Raw genomic sequence first — 20,301 nt, 5'->3', positions numbered from 1 at the left:
GTCAGCCTGTCAGTGCACAGACCATATGCCGCACACTGCATCAAATAGGTCTGTATGGCTGTCATTCCATCTAAAGATGATGCACAAGAAAGCCCGCAAACAGTTTGCTGTAGTCAAGCATACTAAGGGCATGGATTACTGGAATCATGTCCTGTGGTCTGATGAGACCAAGATAAACTTATTTGGTTCAGATGGTGTCAAACGTTTATGGCAGCAACCAGATGAGGAATACAAAGCCAAGTGTGTCTTGCCTACAGTCAAGCATGGTGGTGGGAGTGTCATGGTCTAGGGCTGCATGAGTGCTGCTGGCACTGATAAGCTACAGTTCATTGAGGGAACCATGAATGCCAACATGTACTGTGACATACTGAAGCAGAGCATGATTCCCTCCCTTTGGAGACTGGGCCACATGGCAGTATTCCAACATGATAACGACCCCAAACACACCTCCAAGATGACCACTGCCTTGCTTAAGAAGCTGAGGGTAAAGGTGATATACTGGCTAAGCATGTCCCCAAACCTAACCCTATTGAGCATCTGTGGGGCATCTTCAAATGGAAGGTGGAGGACCTCAAGTTCTCTAACATCCACCAGCTCCGTGATGTCGTCATGGAGGAGTGGAAGAGGACTCCAGTGGCAACCTGCAAAGCTCTGGTGAACTCCATGCCCAAGAGGGTTAAGACAGTGCTGGAAAATAATGGTGGCCACACAAAATATTGATACTTTGGGCCCAATTTGGACAATTTCACTTAGGGGTGGCAAGAAGGAGACACAGTTGGGGGAGGGGAAAAGAAATTGCTGCTCACCCCTATTATGAAGGCAAAAAATAGGAAAAGGATTTCCCCAGGTGGGGTTTTTAGGCAGCGGGATTTGAAATATTAGATCAATGTTGTATAAAAAGAATAATGTTTATTATACAAAGAATAAATTTACACAAGGATTGTTAAAAAAAAAATGAGCTCTGATATAGAATGTTTACAAAACTAGTAGAGGCAGACACGCATTTATACAGACATCATTTTCCATAACAACATCATATAGATATTATCAATATTGAAAAAAAGGAGCTGACGCGTTTCAACCTTTATGCGTGTCTGCCTCTACTAGTTTTGTAAACACTCTATATCAGAGCTCATTTTTTTTTTTAACAATCCTTGTGTAAATTTATTCTTTGTATAATAAACATTATTCTTTTTACACAACATTGGTCTAATATTTCAAATCCCGCTGCCTAAAAACCCCACCTGGGGAAATCCTTTTCCTATATTTCACTTAGGGGTGTACTCACTTTTGTTGCCAGCGGTTTAGACATTAACAAAAATGTAAGGGGTGTACTCACTTTTGTGAGATACTGTATATACACAGTATATATAGCCCTGTCTATTACACAGCTCTTTACATTCTATTCATTCACTTTAGTCCCTGCCCACAAGGAGCTTACAATTGACTTGAATTACATAAGCGCACACACACACATACTATGGCTAGTTTGCAAAGCAGCCACTTAATCTATCATCATGTATGTAGAGTATGTGAAGAAAACCCACACAGGCACAAGGAGAACATGCAAACTCCATGCAAACAGATTTAAACTAAGGACCCCAGTACTGCAAGGCAGAAATGCTAACCACTATGCCACTGTTATGTTGCACAAAGAATGTAACAGAAGAAACTGGAATACCCAATGGTGGACATAAGCAGAGTCAGGAATTATGTCACGGAGACTTTACTGTTGGGCTTTTCAAGGCATATAATTAAACTAGCCCTGATATGGCCCACCAGGTTCAGAGGGGAAGACAGGACCAGGCAGGATCCGCCAGGTATTGTAGAAGATAGAAAGGGACAGTTAACAAGGCAAAAGCACTATGCTATAGCTCATGCCTTAAAGGGACAGGAGCATGTTTTTTTTTTTTGTTTTTGTTTTTTTGGGGGGGGGGGGGTTTACAACCTTTTTATGAAAGGAAAAAAAGGGAGAGAAGTAGAATATGCATACTCTCTATCTCACTTCCTCCAAAATTATACTATTCTTTAAACAATATAAAGCAAATGTATATATGCTATATAATAAGCAAAAAGAAAGAGGACTTTAAATTTACTAAAGAGGAAGAATATAACCCAAAATGACCATGTGACATAAACTGTATATACTTTAAAATCCATTCTTTTAATTAGTCCTAGTGATTAGTTTACAATAAAACATACAGTAAATGCATACTGCATATAGAAATTTCTAACACAGTAGTTAATTACATTGTATTTATACCAATGCATACAGTACCTCTATAACTAAAATATCACTTATAGGTGAACTAGCCCTTTAAAAAAGTGAGAGACATGTAGTTGCTACATATTTCTATTATACAGTATGGGTTATAATATTGACCATTCCTTATGTTCTTATATAATCTTGCATTTTGTGTATATGGCAAGTGTGGCCCTACGTATCAAGGTCTTAGCAGGCACACCTGTGTGCTATTACTGGAAGATCTCCGGATTAGTTCCTGAGCCGTACATTGGTTCAGCAGGATCTAAGGTTTTATTACAGATACTTATTTTTTTTTTTTTTAATGGTTATCCAAGCGTTTGCAGCTTGAAAGATTATCCCTACCCTGTGCTGCGGAGTTGTGTTCCAGCTAATACTGACCCAGAAAAAAAAAAAGCAGCCGCAAATTACAACATGGCAAGTAAGTCACAATTTTATTCTTTGTATTTATTTTGCATGGGTTCTACGGAGTGTAATTAAACTAAAAGCTACTAATCTGCCTCTCCTGCAAGGGAACCGAATTGCAGAATGTCATCAAATATTTATTGAGCACTAGTGAATACATAATTATTATTTCAGTAGTTTACAAAAAATAAACAACAAAAGTGTTAATCTTCCCCCTGCTTTATTTTTTCATAAAAATGTGCCATTACATAAAAAGACATGAAAGATTTTGTTTCATCTTGGGAAAAGCGACAAATAAACAGAAAAAGTGAAGAAATTCTTGTAATATTTATTTACAACACTGCTACTAGACAGTAATTATTTTGTTTATAGCAAAACAGATAGATGGAAATATGCTGTTAAAAACGGTAAACATCTGATAAAAGGTAAGGATTTTAAAGGCACCTTACCCACAGAAATGTAATCTCTATACTGCTTTTTTGTGCACAATACGGTCCTGGCCACATAGTCAAGTCTGGACATACTGCACACATGGCCATTTGCCAGGAAGAGTGGGCAGCCAGCAATTATTACTATTTGGTCTGCTAGGACAACATTTAAAGACCAATCAATTTTTATTTGGTTTGGTTAGAGTGGGCAACAGGAAATCTCTTCAAAGGGGGACATAGACAAAAATAACATATTTTTTGTAAAATGAGCAGAGGTTAAAGTGATTGCAGAGTCTTGAATTAAAAAAACAAAAAAAAACTTTCATGTTATACTTACCTGTTCTGTGCAGTGATTTTGCACAGAGCAACCTGGATCCTCCTCTTCTTGGGTCCCTCTTCACTGCTCCTGGCCCCTCCCTCCTGTCGAGTGCCCCCACAGCAAGCAGCTTGCTATGGGGGCACCCGAGCTGAGCTGCAGCCCTGTGTGTCGATTCAGAGATGGAAATGCCATTCGGTCCTGCCCCCTCTGTCTCCTGATTGGCTAACTGACTTTGATTGACATCCACGGGAGCCATTGGCGCCACTGCTGTGTCCCAGCCAATCAGGAGGGAGAGTCTCGGACAGGTAAGGGACTCGTGGACATCGCTGGAGAGAGATGGAGCTCAGGTAAGTATTAGGGGGTGCTGGGGAGGCTGCTACACACAGAAGGATTTTTATCTTAATGCATAGAATGCATCCAGATAAAAAACCTTCTGCCTTTACAATCTGTGCCTTCGTGACTATGCCCTCCATTTCTGCTATGGGACAGACAGTGAGGGGAAACTCTTTAGTTTAAAAAAAATGTAATGTTAGTTTTGATTAAATTGTTTAAACTGAGACTGGGGCTGGATTCTTCATTCTTCTTTCCTAAAATCGGCGCAGCTCTCTGCAGCATTCTCTCATGAGTCCCGGACAGCTTGTTGATGCTCCCCTGTGGGCTGTCCCTTGAAACCGTGGGAAGCCTGGAAGTTGACTGGCACTAAATGCAGAATGTTGAGTCTGCAGGGGAATGTGCTAGAGATAGCGTGAGTATTGTAGTTGGGGCTGCTTTTTTTATTTACATGTGTCTGGCATTTTTTTTTTTTTTTTTTTTAAGTGGTAAGCTAGAGTTGGCCTTTAAATATCTTAGCCTTACAAGAACAGACATAGAACAGACATAGAATTACATACATTTTGTTCCACTGAAAAAACTGCCAAATGATGGTTTTTCTGTAGACAAAGAAGGGCAAAAATATCAAGCACTGGCCTCATCTCATCTTTGCATTCTGCCCAACACAAAAAGAATATCAGTGTTAAATGCAGAGGAAGGGAATTCTATAGGTTGCATTGAACTGCAGTCGTACAAAGTATGTTTGAATTTGTAGGTCTCTCTCTCTCCCCCAACAAGAGCTGCTCCATAGATTTGTACACATAGCATAAAAACGAAGCAGGGAAGGCCTCATTCTCAAACAATCACAATAAACCTAAACATACCATATATGTACTGTATGTCAGGCAAAAACCCAAATTTTGCAAAAGTTGCCCAGACCCCATTGACCCCATGTAGGTAATCCTGGAAGCCAATAATCAATTAAAGAGACTAATGCCCTGTAATCGGACATTGATCGGACATTCCGACAACAAATCCATGGATTTTTTCCGACGGATGTTGGCTCAAACTTGTTTTGCATACACACGGCCGCACAAAGTTGTCGGAATTTCCGATTGCCAAGAACGCGGTCACGTACACCACGTACGACGAGACTAGAAAAGGGCAGTTCTGAACCAAGAGTGGCGCCCTTTGGGCTCCTTTTGCTAATCTTGTGTTATTAAAAGTTTGGTGAGAGACGATTCGCGCTTTTTCAGACTCGTGGTTTTCAGATCGTTTTCTGCTGTTCTGTTTGTGCTTGTGGGTTTGTATCTGGTCTTCAGTGCGTGCAGTGAGTTTGTATTTGATTATTCAGCGCGTTCTTGTCCGCTCGTTGCTGTTTTTCAGGTCACTCTTCACAGGCCTTGCTGTTCTTCAGTGCGTTCTGTTACTTCGTTCTGAGCAGCCGACCGTTTTCTAGCCATGTTGCGTATACGTACTCCTCGTAGAGTTCGTGCTCTGCGGGCGCTTGGTGTTGGGGTCCTTACCTTGACACAAGTCCAGTCCATGAACAGGGTGGGGAGGAGTTCATGGACCAAGAATTGGTTGCTTCAGCGTGACCAGTTCTGTCATATGCCTTTGCTCCTTGAGATCCGTGAGAATAATCCTGATGATTTCAGGAACTTTCTCCGGATGACGGACCCCGTATTTCACCGTTTGTTGGCTTTGCTGACCCCTTATATTAGCAGGCAGGATACCTGCATGAGGCAAGCCATCACTGCGGTACTTGGCGACGGGGAGAAGCCTGCAGGACTTGAAGTTCTCCACAGGCATCTTCCCCCAGGCTCTGGGGATCATTATCCCAGAGACCTGTTCTGCCATCATCCAGGTCCTGCAGAAGGAGTATATTAAGGTAAGATTTTTATCCTTTAACATCACATTTTCACCCACAAAACACCTACATTGATCTCCAGTGATGGGAGATAGCACATGTTGACACACTGTGTGCATCTTCAAAATTTGGCTTTTCTATAAAATCGCAAAAAATTTTAAAAATTTTTACTTTACAAATACCACAAAAAAGAAGGGGGTTGGAGGTGTTTTAAACTCTCCCTAAAACATTATTGATGTTCTTCATTTTGTTTTTAACATCATTGATGTTTTTCTGGATGTTTTCCAAGTCCCTATTACACCCCATGATCTCCCTGATCAGGATCTGTGCACTTTCACTGGTGAAATGACCTGGATCCACAACATCACAATCACCTAAAAATAGAGAAACAAAAACATACCATGTATTATAAATATGCCGGCATCCATCTCTTACCTGAGGCTGTGGTCGCAGACACTCACCTGTTGTGGTGACAATTTCCACCACGTCTCCCACGTCCTCCTCCTGTTGACTTAGAGGGATTTCACCTTCTTCCTGAGGTGGGGGGTCTGTTGACTCCTCAGATGAGTGGTGTCCTCCGAGTCTTTTCTCCCCTATATAAAAAAAATAGGTATACTTAGCACACAGATATTTGATGACAGAAAGAGGAATATGAAACATTGCTTGGAAGTGGGGTACAATTGTCTGTTTTGGCAGAGTTCCAAGATGAAGAAATATTTTTTTCCTTTGTCAAGCTTGAATACTTACCTGTTTTGTACAAGTTTCTCAGATGGAGACACCTCTATAGTATACACTGGAGCACCTGTGTGGGCCCCCTAATAAAAAGGGTGTTCTGGTGTCCCACACTAGTGCTCCAGCGTCCAGATGTGTAAACAGCTGCTGAGTGTCCTCTCCTTACACAGAATCTAGTATGCATTACATTCTAGTTACAAACCCATCTAGACTCCAAAATTATTTTAAGAGAAGTAGGCCCGAAAAAATGTATTCAATTGCATATGGCCAAAACAATGGGGTTTTCTATGCCAAATGAACAATGTTTCATACGAACGAACAATGTGCCCATGAACATGAAAGTTGCCATTTTAAACTGTACAACAGTAAAGAAAACCACATGGAGCAGCACGAACATTAGAAAAATAAAGAATAGGTACACAGGATAACTACTTATTTTTTTGCAGCACTCTCCTGATCCTTCTATACTGATCGTGCTCCCTTAATTTGAGGTCCGACCACCGCCTCCTGAGCTGATCCTTGGATCGTCGTACCCTGAAATTCTACTGCAGACTTTTGACCACTTTCGCCATTATCTTGGCCTTTCTGACATTGGGGTTGGGGTGAGGTCCATACTTCCCATCATAGTCGGCCCTCTTCAGTATGTTGACCATCTCCAACATCTCCCCAAAGGACATATTTGAGGCCTTAAATCGTCTCTTCCGGGATCGGGACGTTTCTGGCTCTGGGCTTTCCTCCTCCTCCTCATTGCTGTAATTAGCACGCACCTGCTGTGTCTCCGCCATGTGCTCTTCCCTCACTGCGCCGAATGAGAAGGGGCGGGGAATAGACTAGAAAGAACGTCAGGGGCGGGCGGAGTTTCACGCATGCGCAGTGTATATAAAGCGTAACACATCTGCGTAGTACGTACGATCTGTGAGCGGAGGAAGGAGTATCGGAGGCGCTGATCGTGATAACGAAGGTAAGATTTAAATTTGGGTCTATACTGCTTCTAGATTGAGGCCTGTATTTGGACAAGTTTAGAAGACTTTAGGCTGACATTAGGGTTTGTCTGGTGTTGTGTCTTGCAGTGAAAATGGATCTAGTCAGTGATGACTTTATGCCAATCTTCATAGATATGTTCAGGGAGCTGCCTTGTCTGTGGCAGGTAAACCACCCCGAACATAAGAACCAAACAAAGAGGAAGAAAGCGCTGGATAATTTGCTGCAATTTGTGAAGCCGGTGATCCCCATGGCAGACATCACCTATTTGAAGATCCTAATTGGTGGCATGAGGAGCACTTATCTAAGGGAACACAAGAAGGTCCAGGATTCCCAGAGATCAGGAGCAGCAGATGACGTTTATGTCCCCAGGCTGTGGTACTATAACAGACTACATTTTCTGGCAGGTCAGACTGAACCCAGGCCAGCACTCTCCACTCTTCCTTCCACGCTTCCTTCCCCCCCAGTTGAGGCTTCTGATATCCAACCTGGGCCTTCCTGGCAACAACATGTGGAGGAGCCCAGCTTGAGTCAGGTATAGCATTCTTCTAAATATTTCTGGTTGTCCAATCAATGATGTTAAATAGATGTTAGTTTGGAGTACTAATTTATGATTGTGATTGATGAAGCAAAAACTAAAACCATGTCCCTTTTTCATACACAGGGAAGTCTCAGCCAGGAGGTGGCCGGGCCAAGCAGGCTGCCCAATACCCAGGTCCCTCCCCTCCGCCTTCAAAGAAAAAGTGGCAGGAAGAGGAGTAACCTGGAGGAGGCTGCAATTGGCCTATTTTGGAAGGCTACTGAGGCCCTCAGAACACCCCACAGTGTGGAAGATGATTTTGCAGAGCTAACTGCATGCAAAATGATGCAGATGGAGGAGGGTGAACGACTCTTATGTGAGTTTTTAATTTTGGAAGCTCTAAATAAGGGGTTGAGGGGCCAACTCACATGTGAAACCCACATTTGTCAGCTCACCCATGGTCCTCCTCCTCCAGGTCCTCCTCCTCCAGCTCCTACTCCTCCTCCTGCCACACCTCCAACACCATAGCCACAGCCGGGAAGGAAGCATGTAAGGAAGACCAGACAGTGATGACCTGGGTTCAGTCTGGTCTGGCCAAAGATGCAGGCTCTTGTATGACCACAGCCTGGGAACATACATGTCATCTGCTACTTTCATGATCTCTTGGACTTCTGGACCAGACTGCACTCCCTTAGATATGGACTTCTCAGGCCACCAATTTTGCAGTAAAATAATTGATGTGTGCCCTGGGGGCCAAAGGCTTTGCCAACTTCTGATGTTTCTCCAGCGTTGCCTCCCTCTTTGTTTGGTTATGAGCCCTTAATAAAGGAATTTTTGTTTCAATTATACTTGCCTATGTGTGTTTTCCTTCAGAAAGGACAGTTTGTTTGTGAGGAGGCAGGTACATTTCTAAAATACAATGTGAAATTAACAAGAGACACCAACACCAAGCAATCTCCTTGAGATTAAATAATACAAGATAATAATGGTGTTGTGGTAACTTGACACACAAAACACACCCAAAAATATTCTCGAGTAAAATAAAAAAAAATAAAATAATAAAAACACGATCAGGCTTGAAAAAAATACACCCCCCCCAAAAAAAACATATATCTTTTTGTTAGATGTGACAAATCAAAATATATTTATGAAATCACGAGAAATAATAAAGAAAGAAGTTTGTGAGAAGTCTGTGTGAATATGAGCAGCAAAACAACTTCATTCTTCAAGCATTATAAAGAAGAACAGAGTGCGCTGCATTAAACAATTTTAAACATTGCAGCCCGATGAAAGTGCTATATCCATTCTGAACGCTAATTTTACCAGACCGAGCTGTTCCGTCTCTGAATTTCTTCTGAGCATGCGTGGCACTTTGTGCGTCGGAATTTTGTTGTCGGAAAATTTTATAGCCTGCTCTCAAACTTTGTGTGTCGGAAAATGCGATAGATAAAGTCCAATGGAGCCCACACACGGTCCGAATTTCTGACAACAAGCTCCGATCGCACATTTTCCATTGGAAAATCCAACCGTGTGTACAAGGCATTAGGAGCCAAAGTAATGAAAAGAGACAGAAAGCAGAGACAAGGAAGAAAGTTAAGAGAAAAGTGTGTGGGGGGGGGTGGTAGGGACCCCAGATCACCTGAGACACCTGCTAAGGTCGAAAGGATTGTCAGGGAAGGCATATGTCAACCATGGTTCCCACATTTTTAGGAATTTAGCTTTCATATCATTAACGAGCAGGGCCCTCCGATTCCTCCTCTATTGATTTGTATTGTAAGTGTACTGTCTGCCCTCATGTTGTAAAGCGCTGTGCAAACTGTTGGCACTATATAAATCCTGTTTTAATAATTAAGGATACTAGACATTTGTTTGTTAAGCATCATGGCCGTAAAATGGTCTCTCACTCCCTGGAAAGGGACAGTACGATTCCATAAATTGATACATTGGTGGTCTAGTGTATGTAAAGTACATGAAATAAATACCCACTTTAGCAAATTTAACCACTTCAGCCCCAAAAGGATTTACCCCCTTAATGAACGGGCCATTTTGTGCTATGGCACTGCATCGCTTTAAGTGATAATTGCGCGGTCATGCAAAGCTGTACACAAACAAAATTGATGTCCTTTTTTTCCCACAAATAGAGTTTTCTTTTGGTGGTATTTGATCACCTCTGCGGTTTTCATTTTTTGCACTATAACCAAAAAAATACCAACATTTTTGAGAAAAAAAAAAACAATATTTACTACTTTTTGTTATAATAAATATCCCCCCAAAAAATATATAAAAAAACTTCTTCATCAGTTTAGGCCAATATGTATTCTCCTATTGTAAATATTTTTGGTAAAAAAATCACAATAAGCGTATATTGATTGGTTTGTGGAAAAGTTATAGCGTCTACAAAATAGAGGATATATTTATGGCCATTTTATTATTAATTTTGTTTTTTACTAGTAATGGCGGTGATCAGCAATTTTTAGCGGGACTGCAATATTTCAACAGCTAGATCATACACTTTTGACACTTTTTTAGGACCAGCGACATTATTACAGTGATCAGAGCTAAAAATAGCCACTGATCACTGTGTAAATGTGGAAGGGGTTAACACTAGGGGGTGATCAAGGGGTTAAGTGTTCCCTAGGGAGGTGTTTCTAACTGTGGGGGGAGTGTACTGACTGGAGAAGAGAGATCGCTGTTACTGTTCACAAGGAACAGACAAGCTCTCTCTACTCCCCTATCAGAATGGAGCGATTGCGGGTGGCCAGTGGATGTAGTGGCCACTTGTAATTTGCATCAGCTCTGGCGACACGTACCTGCTATAGCTATTAAAGGGACCGATGTACAGCTACGGCGATTCGCGCAGCTGGGCCAACCTGCCACATTACAACAAGAGCTGCTCCATTGCTGAGAAATCATCCCTTGAGGTCTACCATAAAACAGCACTTTCAGGAGTGGGGCCACACAACTCCTACTGGTTTCTCCTGCTCACCGCCACAACATTACTGGAGAGGAAAATATGTACGCTCTTCTTTTTACAAACATGCCTTCCCTGAGTAAATGTAGTATAGTTGAATTCAATGTAGCACCCACTGCAGGTATGTACAAGTACTCCAGCAGGTGCAGAAATGACATAACTCATTTTAAAAGAAAAAGATTGCAATGGAATGCTTGTGTGTACATATGATGAGATATAAGGTTTTAATATTTTTTTTTAATCTTTCATCAAAGAGCTACACCATGTAAATCTAATATTACAATTTCCCAAAAGATTCTGCAGACCTGGCTTCACAGACCCTGTTCTCTCTTTTGTTCTATTATATATTATATTATACTATAACATAAATGAAACATCTAAGAGGAAGACCTTTCATAATGAAATAGCAGGTGGGTGGACTACAGGTACAGAGATCTCACATCTGGAAACCCTGAATGATGTAAGGACTAACCTTTCATTATCAAATTCAGAGAAGCTCCTGTAGTGTATATATATAACTTTCCGTATATAACTATTGATATTACCATTTGCTCTGTTATTTAACTGAGAACAGACTTTAGGTGGTATGCCATATTAATAGGAAAATTGACCCATGTGTTAGGTAAAAGATTTCTTCTAGATTTTTGTGTATATTTTCAGAAAACAAAAATTATTTTCATAAAATGGAGAAATTCCTGTCTTGTATCAAACAAAGGAAAATCAGCTTGCATAGTCTCAAAAAAGTTTTCTGAAGTCATATGATCTCACCGTGTAATTGAACAGGCTAATTACCCACTAGGCACACACATTACAGGGCTGTCTAAGCACAAATGGGTAATTATGTAGCTGATTAATTAGCAGAACCGAGACGGAATGATTACCCAATAAAAATGACAAGGTAGTTACTAACTGGCTCTTCAGCAGTGGGGATATATTTGTTTCAGGACAAGATTAAACCGCCCACTAATAACTTCACCCAAACATATAGACAGCACGTTCTTGAACATAAACAAAACATCCTGTCAAATCTACATTTTAAATGGTTTCATTAAATTGATGAATAGCGTCTGGTTCAAATAGCATAGAGAAAATGGAAATATTACTTAACTTAATATTCTGGAACAGAGGGACCAACCTGTAGCTCTCCAGCTGCTGTTCATTCGGTATCCATAAACTCTTGTTAGATGGATGCTTTGCGCAGTGTGTCTGATAATTAAAAATAAAAGCTGTTATAATGTTTTTGGCAATAGTTTGCTTGAAGAAGCCCCTTCTGTGATTCTGCGATCAATGAAGTCTTACCTCTAATGTGTGGGGCAGACCAACAAAGCTTGTCGTTGAGTTCTGTTGGAAAGGAAATTCTTTCATTAACATTAAGCATCATGTTAAACTGAGCCCATCATGTTAAATCATAAACTTGAACAATTCACAATTATCATGTGATATAAAAATACATAGACATTGATTAATGAAAATAATGAAATGAAAAAATATGTTCTAATAAGGGATAGCGCTGCACTTCAAAAAAAAGAATAAAAGTATACACATTATCAATCATGTCACTGGTGGGCAGAGATGTGGAAATCATTCCTTTGAACCTTTATGTTTTTAACCACCATCCTACCACCATTTCATAAAAGAAAAAAAAAATGACAGAAAGTGGACATCTATTCTTACAGTGACATTTATAAACATCACTCAAAGAATAGCCCTTATGTGGCAAGTGATCCCTACTGATGCTGGTGAACTGAGTCATCATCAGACGGCTTCATTCACAGGCACAGTGTGCAGAGCTAATCTGAACAGCTCTGTACCTTCTGAGTGATGTAATTGGCCATAGAAGAGACCCATCACAATGATCACAGATGTGTACAGACTTGTGTTTACATCTGAGCCCTCGCTTTCCTCTTAAAATGATGGTGGAGGGGGGAAGTACTAATGATATAGACATTTATAAGTTCCTGATGTAAGTAGATAATGGCAGCAGCAGTAAGGATCATTTTCTGAAACCTTTTTTCTACCGTACTCTCCTACACATCTAAACTTCAGCTTGCCTCTGTAAGTGGCTTCTATATTAATCCTTTACTTCCTATATCCTGCACATCTGCACCCTAGCCCTTTCATTTCCATCCTTCCACTGTACATGACCAGTATAATAACCACATTCATAACCCCCTCTGCTGTGTATGACCTGTGTGAGCTCTATCTAGAAAACAATTACCAATCTCTATGTTTTAACCCCATTAATGCCAACATGTTTCTTAATTTCCATAAAATCATGGCAAAAATAGGATCACCTTAGGACATCTACTTTTGAAAAAGAAGTTATTTTTTTGGAGTGTTCGTAATGTTGTGACATTTTGGGTTTTTTTTTTTTAACAAAAAGTAAGGGATCTTTTTTTTCAAAGTTTTTGATCATTTATCCTAGACATAGAAAAAATAAAAAAGTTCAGTGGTTATTTAATAAAACCATAAGCTCTATCTGTCAAAACATTATATAAATTAATTTGAGTACACTGTTGCATGATCGACTAATTGTCAGTCACTCACAGTATCACAGCGCTAGAAACAGAAAAAAATGGCCTGCTAATGTATAAGGTTAATATGGGCCTGTATATCTGTACTTCAGTGTATTAATTAATGGCTTTTTATAGTTTCTTATAGTTTCCTTTGGCCACTTTATTATCTTAAATAAAAAAACCCTGTCCTCTTCTCCACCCGGGCAATCAAGAAGCGGGTCCTGAGATCCATCACCCAATTGGCCGAGAGGAGAAGCGATCGTATTGGCCGCCAAAGAGGGGGAGACACAGGGGAAGTTGCCGTGATGCAGAGGAGGAGGAGATGCAAGGTGAAGTCGGAGCCAACCGCTTGGAGGAAGTGCTGCCCACGACCTAGATGGGGTAAGTGCAGGTGGATTGCTGCCCCCCCTGCAAAAAATATACCATCAGCCCCCACTGCTGGTTTGAGGGTCACTCACTCATCATAACATAAATGCCAATCACCCCAGAAGAACAGACTTCCATACACTGCCACATGGAAGAAGGGGAATTCCCTGTGACATCATCAAACAGGCCTGAAACCTGTAGCTTTAAGTGGTAAAAAGAACATCTTCACCTGTGCTTCCATACTCTACACTAACTGGATCCAGACTAAGTCTGGCCATACATTATACAATTCTCTTGTACAATTTCCCTTTAGGTTTACCAAAACCATATAATATGAGGTCAAACCTGAATAGTTTCAATTTGTATGCAATCAGGAAGGCCCCTGCACTTCATAGCTGAAGGTAAATCTAAAGGAAATTGAACAAGAACATTGTATAATGTATGGCCAGCTTAACAAACCACATGGTCAAACAGGGAGTGGCAAAACTAACTAACCAAAAAAAAAAAGGTGGAGATGGCAGTGGAAGAAACCGAAGTGCAAACTTTTAAGATGACTGCTAGTGGCTGCTATGATATGCCATATTCTGCTTCAAACTCGGTGGTCAAAGTGAAAAATTCCATCTTAGTCGATCTAGTGTTTTTCATTAGGATATTGTATCAACCTTTTTCCTATCAAATATACTATTACATTTTAAAGTGATGTCAAGGTGGAATCCTAAAATCATATTTGAGGAAAGGTTCCGTCTTTCTATGGCCATCCTTTGGTATAATTTAACGTTTAGACGAAATGTGTGTATCCTTGGCTGAAAGGACACTTGGAGGGGATATGATATGTTGTACAATTGATTAAATTATTTTTTGGGAATTTAGTGAGTTCTTTCCCATTTGAATAAAAATGATATCTGATTGGCTTCTGGGGAATAACAGGTTTACTTTTTCTCAATTTTTCTTTTCTCCAATTTTTACAAATCAATTGTTATGCTATGTTGTGATATATTACATTGCAACTGAGGCTACTGTTTGTCTCTCTGTGTCTCCTGGGGTAAAATCATTGGTTCCTTTTCGCAGATGGTTTGCCTGCTCCGCTCAGAAACTATCTGTACTAGGACATCCACAGATACAGTATAATTCAAATAAATAGCTAAAAATTAAAGATGGTAAACAGATACAGTCACCGAATTTGCTGAAGCAGCATCTGGATAGGAATACTGCAGCTACTATTTTTTTTTTTTTTTTAGAAAAGCTCATGTTAAAGTTTAGCTAAAAAAAAAAAAAAAACTTTTCTTTTTCACTACAGCTTTAGTTGCATTACTTATCTATTATAGTGTGTCCCAAGATGTGCAGCCTGCTGGATTTTGTATAACTCTTCACTGCAGGGCTGTCCTTTCCTCTTCCTACTACTGAACTGTGGGGGTTAAAGCTTCAGGTCTCGGAGTTCAGTGGCACTAAAACTGATCTAATAGGGACACACCCCCTTATGCCTTCTGCCCTCTACTTATAGGAGTCCATAGAACTTTTTTCAAGGGGAGGCATCATTTTAAGGTCACCCATGCTCCACCCCTTTTTGACAATGGCACGAAGGGGAGGGGCTTAGTCATTATCATATAAAGTTTTGAGAAACCATTTGAGCAGGCCAAGGTCCCCCATAGATCCCCGTTTAAAGCAGGCCAGGATCCCCATAGATCCCCCTTTAGTCTTAACTTTTCACCTATATTCCCTGTGCTACCAGGTTTTCCTGCACCACCATGTACTCCAGGCTTTACCTGCAAAGAATATATATATTTAGCCAACATGACCTCCTTTAGAGCAGGCCAGGTTCCCCCATAGAATAGATCCCCTTTACTTAGTCTTCTTACACTTACCTTTTTTTCACCTTTATATAGAATGCCCAGGTTTTCCTGCAGCATCACACTCCAGGCTCTCTGCGTGGCCAAACTACGGTGAACATCGCGTACGAGTAACCTACAGAGGAGCGAGCACTGCGGTTTACCCACCCAGGAAGCGATCGGGCTCTTTAGGCAGACGGGAGAGGAGAGGGTGAGAGATACACCATACACGCCAGCCTGTCTTGGGTCCGCCGTGACCGCATCCCCCCAGGAGGTTTATTGAAGTTGCTGGGGTGGATACTGCTTATACAGTGTGCTGTGGAGTTTGCTGTGCTTTTATATTTTTTACAAATGTGAGCTGAACTGTTGAAGTGTCATATGAAGTGTGTGCTAATAATTTGAGTGACGGTATCACACTATTGGGAGCTTCTTTTTTAATTCACATATGGAACGTGTACCCGGATGGAGATATGGTTAACTGATTCCAGATGATTTGAATCTCTATGCTATATAGCCTCACACACAAGTGGAGGCATTGGGAGCTGGTGAGTGAGTTTTCACTGGGAATGGGTTCACTGAACACTCAGGTGTGGTGAAAGGATTTCTGGAAAGAAGATTACACTTTTGGAATTGGGAGAACTTTTTCTGGCACGAATGTACATGAACATTATTTAGTGTCACTGGATCACGTTCACTTATATATATATATTTTGTTCAGTATTTTGTATTTTTGATATACAATAATTTCACATTTTTTGTATTTTCACCATACAAGGATTGTATATAGATGTAAATTTGAGCAGTATTGGCACGGTTATTGTCTGTATATTTATTTGATGTTCACTAATATTATATATTTTATAATTGTTTTTTGCGGTATACACTTATAAATAGGTGTTCATTAGTAGAGTAATGTAATCACTGGAAAGGGTGAGATTGATATTTTTAGGGAGCGCCACGTATTTATTTCTTCACGTGTGGCTCATTCACCACAGACACGTCATAGATTTAAAACATATGGTACAAAAGAATATAGTATATATATTCCTCCTTGCTTCCTCCTCCTCCTCAGCTCAGGCTGCATGCCTGTTCTCCGGTTCCCTCTCCTGCGCTGGCTGCGGCCGCTGCACAGCACAGTCCCTCCTCCAGACAGTCCATGCCGGCCGGATCTACATCTCTCTCTACACAGTACACAGGAGGGACTGGAGCCGAGCGGCCAAGCAGCCGAGCCGAGGCCCGAGCCATCACATCGAGGGTGAGGGAGGGATGGTCTCAGTGAGTCAGAGAGCAGCACAATCAGAAAAAAGTCCACGGACGCCCATGCCTCTACTCCATTGAAAAAAGTTTTTTCACTGATTACACTGCCTGTAACATGATCTGTGGATGGAGTCTGATCAGTCACAGTATTCTCTCCTCCATTCACAGATCATGTTACAAGCAGTGTAGCATTATCTGTGACACAGGGGAAACGTGTCTCCATCATATCATCTTTTGTGCAGCTAAGCCCAAAACCTGTAGCTGGTCATCCCCACAGTGCCAGAAGTTCAGCAGCAGGAAGAGGAAAGGGTAGCCTAAATGCCGGTTCACACAGGGACGACTTGTCAGGCGACCTAGCCGTCTGACAAGTCGCCTCCTGTTCTGTACAATGGAACCGTTTTAATAGGAGCGACGCAAGTCGCTCCGACTTAGAAAAAGGTTCCTGTACTACTTTGGGGGCGACTTGGGGCGACTTGCATAGACTTCTATACAGAAGTCGTTTTGCAAGTCGCCGTGGCAGTCGTGTACAGGTCGCCTCGGTGAGGCGACCTGCAAGTCGTGCCGCCCCTGTGTGAACCGGGGCTTAAAGTGAAGATTTCTACAGAATACACATCATAGGACATACTTTATTACAATTATATTATGTAACATAACTACAACTGTAGAGAACAAAAATGTTGTCATTTTTAACTAAACTTCAGCTTTAACGTGCATTTCCACTTTTGTAGACAAATTGGGATAACACCTACTTTATGATTGTTACATGTTCCCATTCACATAGCATAACTTAAAAAAAGTTTTAAAAAATTGCAGCTTACCTTTTTTTAGATTTTCTATTCTGGACCCTCCAGCGAGGAAAAACTCCTAGGTAGTTCTCTTTGTTTATAAGGGTCCTGTGCAGCTGTGTTTGCCATAATTAAATCGATATTAAAGTCTTGATTTTTTTACTAAAAATAACAAACATGTTATACTTACCTGCTCTGTTGCAGTGAATTTGCACAGAGCAGCCCAGATCCTCCTCTTCTTGGGTCCCTCTTTAGCGCTCCTGGTCTCTCCCTCCTGCTGAGTACCCCACAGCAAACAGCTTGCTATGGGGGCACCCAAGCCCAGCTGCTGCTCTGTGTGTCCTTTCAGACACAGAGCCAAGGCTCAGCCCTGCCCCCTTCCTCTCCTCATTGGTTCACTGACTTTGAATGACAGCAGCGGGTGCCAATGCTGTGTCTTAGCCAATCAGGAGAGAGGGTCCCAGACTGCCGATGATCTCATGCAACATCACTGGATCGAGATGGGGCTCAGGTAAGTATTAGGGGGGCTGCTGCACATAGAGGGTTTTTTATCTTTAAGATAAAGATATTAAGATAAAGATAAGCATTAAGAAAAAACAAACCTTCTGCATTTAGAGCCACTTTAGCACTGGCTGTACTGTGCAGGCAGGTCTTCATTATCATTTATAACTAGATTTGAATGCTGTCTGTTTTTACAAAGGGTTCTTGCAATGCATGTTAATGAGGACAGACTTGGGACAGGCTCACTTAAACAACCTTGCAGTCAACTATAACACCTCCTCCTCCTGAGAAACATCTAAAAGGTAAGAAATATTTTTTTTACATTTTTTAAATTAGACATGCTGTGTGAATGGGAGCACATAACGAAAATATAGTGGTGCTTTCTCAAAATTGTCTGCAAATGTGGAAACATGCTTTAGGGTGATTGCCCCTTTTAGTCTGTTTATTTTTAAGTTGCAATAATTTACTGCGCTGTGGACCTATAAATTAAACAGCTGCAAAGACAATCCAAATTTGACAAACGTGCACAATTATGGAAAGTTAAAATGTGCTACGCTATACATGTACATTGGTATACAGTGACTTATTTAGAAAGTTACAGATATTGATAAAACAAATTCAGACAAATGGTATATCCTACAATCCTGTCCAGATTAAACCATTCGCTTATGTATATGGATTAAAGTCCATTTAAAGTACTGTTTAATATATTTGAAGTGTTTGTTATATTTGTTTTATACAGTAAGTGCAAAGAAAAAAAAACTGTTGATCATGTCAGAATTGAAGAGCTGTTCTGTATCCTCTGCATACTTCCTGTGTTATCTCCAAGAGTCCTCCTAGTTCTTACCTTGAACTACAGAATTAAAGCCTTTACATTGTAGAGATAGTAGAGTGGGTGGGTCTAGTTTAGCAAAATAATCTGGACAACTGACAATCATCTGACAACTCAGTCCACAAAAATGCTGTGTGTTGTCAGTCCACAACTGGATTTATGCGCTCAGTGCATTTCTGGCAGAGCAAGGGTCTTTATAGAGATAAAAAATGAGGAAATGTGCATGTATTACAGAAACACACCATATACTTTTTTTTTTTTTTTTTTGGCTTTGCCGTTCTGCCCCCAAGTGACCAGTTTCCTTTATGGGGTTTCCATGCGGCCCTCATACTCGGTTGGAGCAAATGTTGCACTTATTATTAAAGTGATGTTTCATATTTTATTCTTAAAGTGGAGGCCCGTTGAAAAAAAAAATATTAAAAGCCAACAGCTACAAATACTGTAGCTGCTGACTTTTAATATATGGACACTTACCTGTCCAGGGAGCCCGCGATGTCAGCAACCGAAACAGATTCCTCCTTCGGCTCTCGGCTGCTGCCGCCACCATCCTCGGTAAGGGAATAAGGAAGTGAAGCCGTGCGGCTTCACTTCCTGGTTCCCTACTGCGCATGTGTGAGTCGCGCTGCGCGTCCTCTCAGGTCCCTGCTGTGTTCTGTGTCTCACAGAATACAGCAGGGGAGGACGGGGTAGGCGCCAGAAGTGGCATAGGTCACCGCAAGCGCCGCGGTGAGCTATGCCAGGAAGTGGGAGCAAATACCTGTATTAGACAGGTATCTGCTCCCTCCTCCCCCCTGAAAGGTGCCAAATGTGACACCGGAGGGGGGGGGGGAATCCAAAAAGTGGAAGGTCCATTTTTGCGTGGAACTCCACTTTAATTATGTTTTGTGTTTATATATTGATATATAATATATTTATTGATGTATTTTAGGTATACCCAGCAGAAACTTTCTTAGCTCCTGAAGAAGCGTTTTTCATACGCACAACATGTCAAGCTATTAAGAATACATCTACCCGGACCAACAATCCGACCCACAACCTGCTTACTTACATCCACAATCGGAACACCTGCTTGGGAATTGTTCCTCACTTGTTTCTGGATGCGTCATTGTATCACATGAAGTGGTGTCCTGGTTGTTTGTAGGGTAGAAAATACTAATTATATGCTAATATTTTTTGTTCTATGTATTTACTTGCATCAATTGTTCTTATTCTTTGTAGACCATACCCAAATAAAACCATTTTACCTTTTATAGATAGCATACCTGTGTGCCTTCAAAGTCCATTTTTTAGTTGATAAGGTTTCATAAGTTCAATATCAGGACATTGTCACATTGCTACTTGTGTACCTACAGTGTCACCCTGTTTTCAGGTACACATTTATTTGGGAATTTCTCAAACATATACATTTTTTATTTTATTT

The 20,301-nt window shown here is 40.9% G+C and overlaps 1 long non-coding RNA gene across 1 annotated transcript; it reads left to right on the top strand.

Annotated features, from left to right (window-relative positions):
* The first annotated feature begins 2,463 nt into the window (after nucleotides 1-2,463).
* On the top strand, nucleotides 2,464-20,102 carry LOC141134658 (uncharacterized). The gene is made up of 3 exons (XR_012243262.1): nucleotides 2,464-2,684; nucleotides 13,527-13,695; nucleotides 19,810-20,102. It is a non-coding gene; the product is annotated as an uncharacterized lncRNA (long non-coding RNA).
* The last annotated feature ends 199 nt before the right edge of the window (nucleotides 20,103-20,301 follow it).

This window comes from Aquarana catesbeiana, linkage group LG03 (genome assembly GCF_042186555.1).
Source record: "Aquarana catesbeiana isolate 2022-GZ linkage group LG03, ASM4218655v1, whole genome shotgun sequence".
NCBI classification, from domain to species: Eukaryota; Metazoa; Chordata; class Amphibia; order Anura; family Ranidae; genus Aquarana; species Aquarana catesbeiana.
The sequence above is the reverse complement of the archived record's forward strand: the minus strand, read 5'-3'. Positions and strand labels throughout refer to the sequence as shown.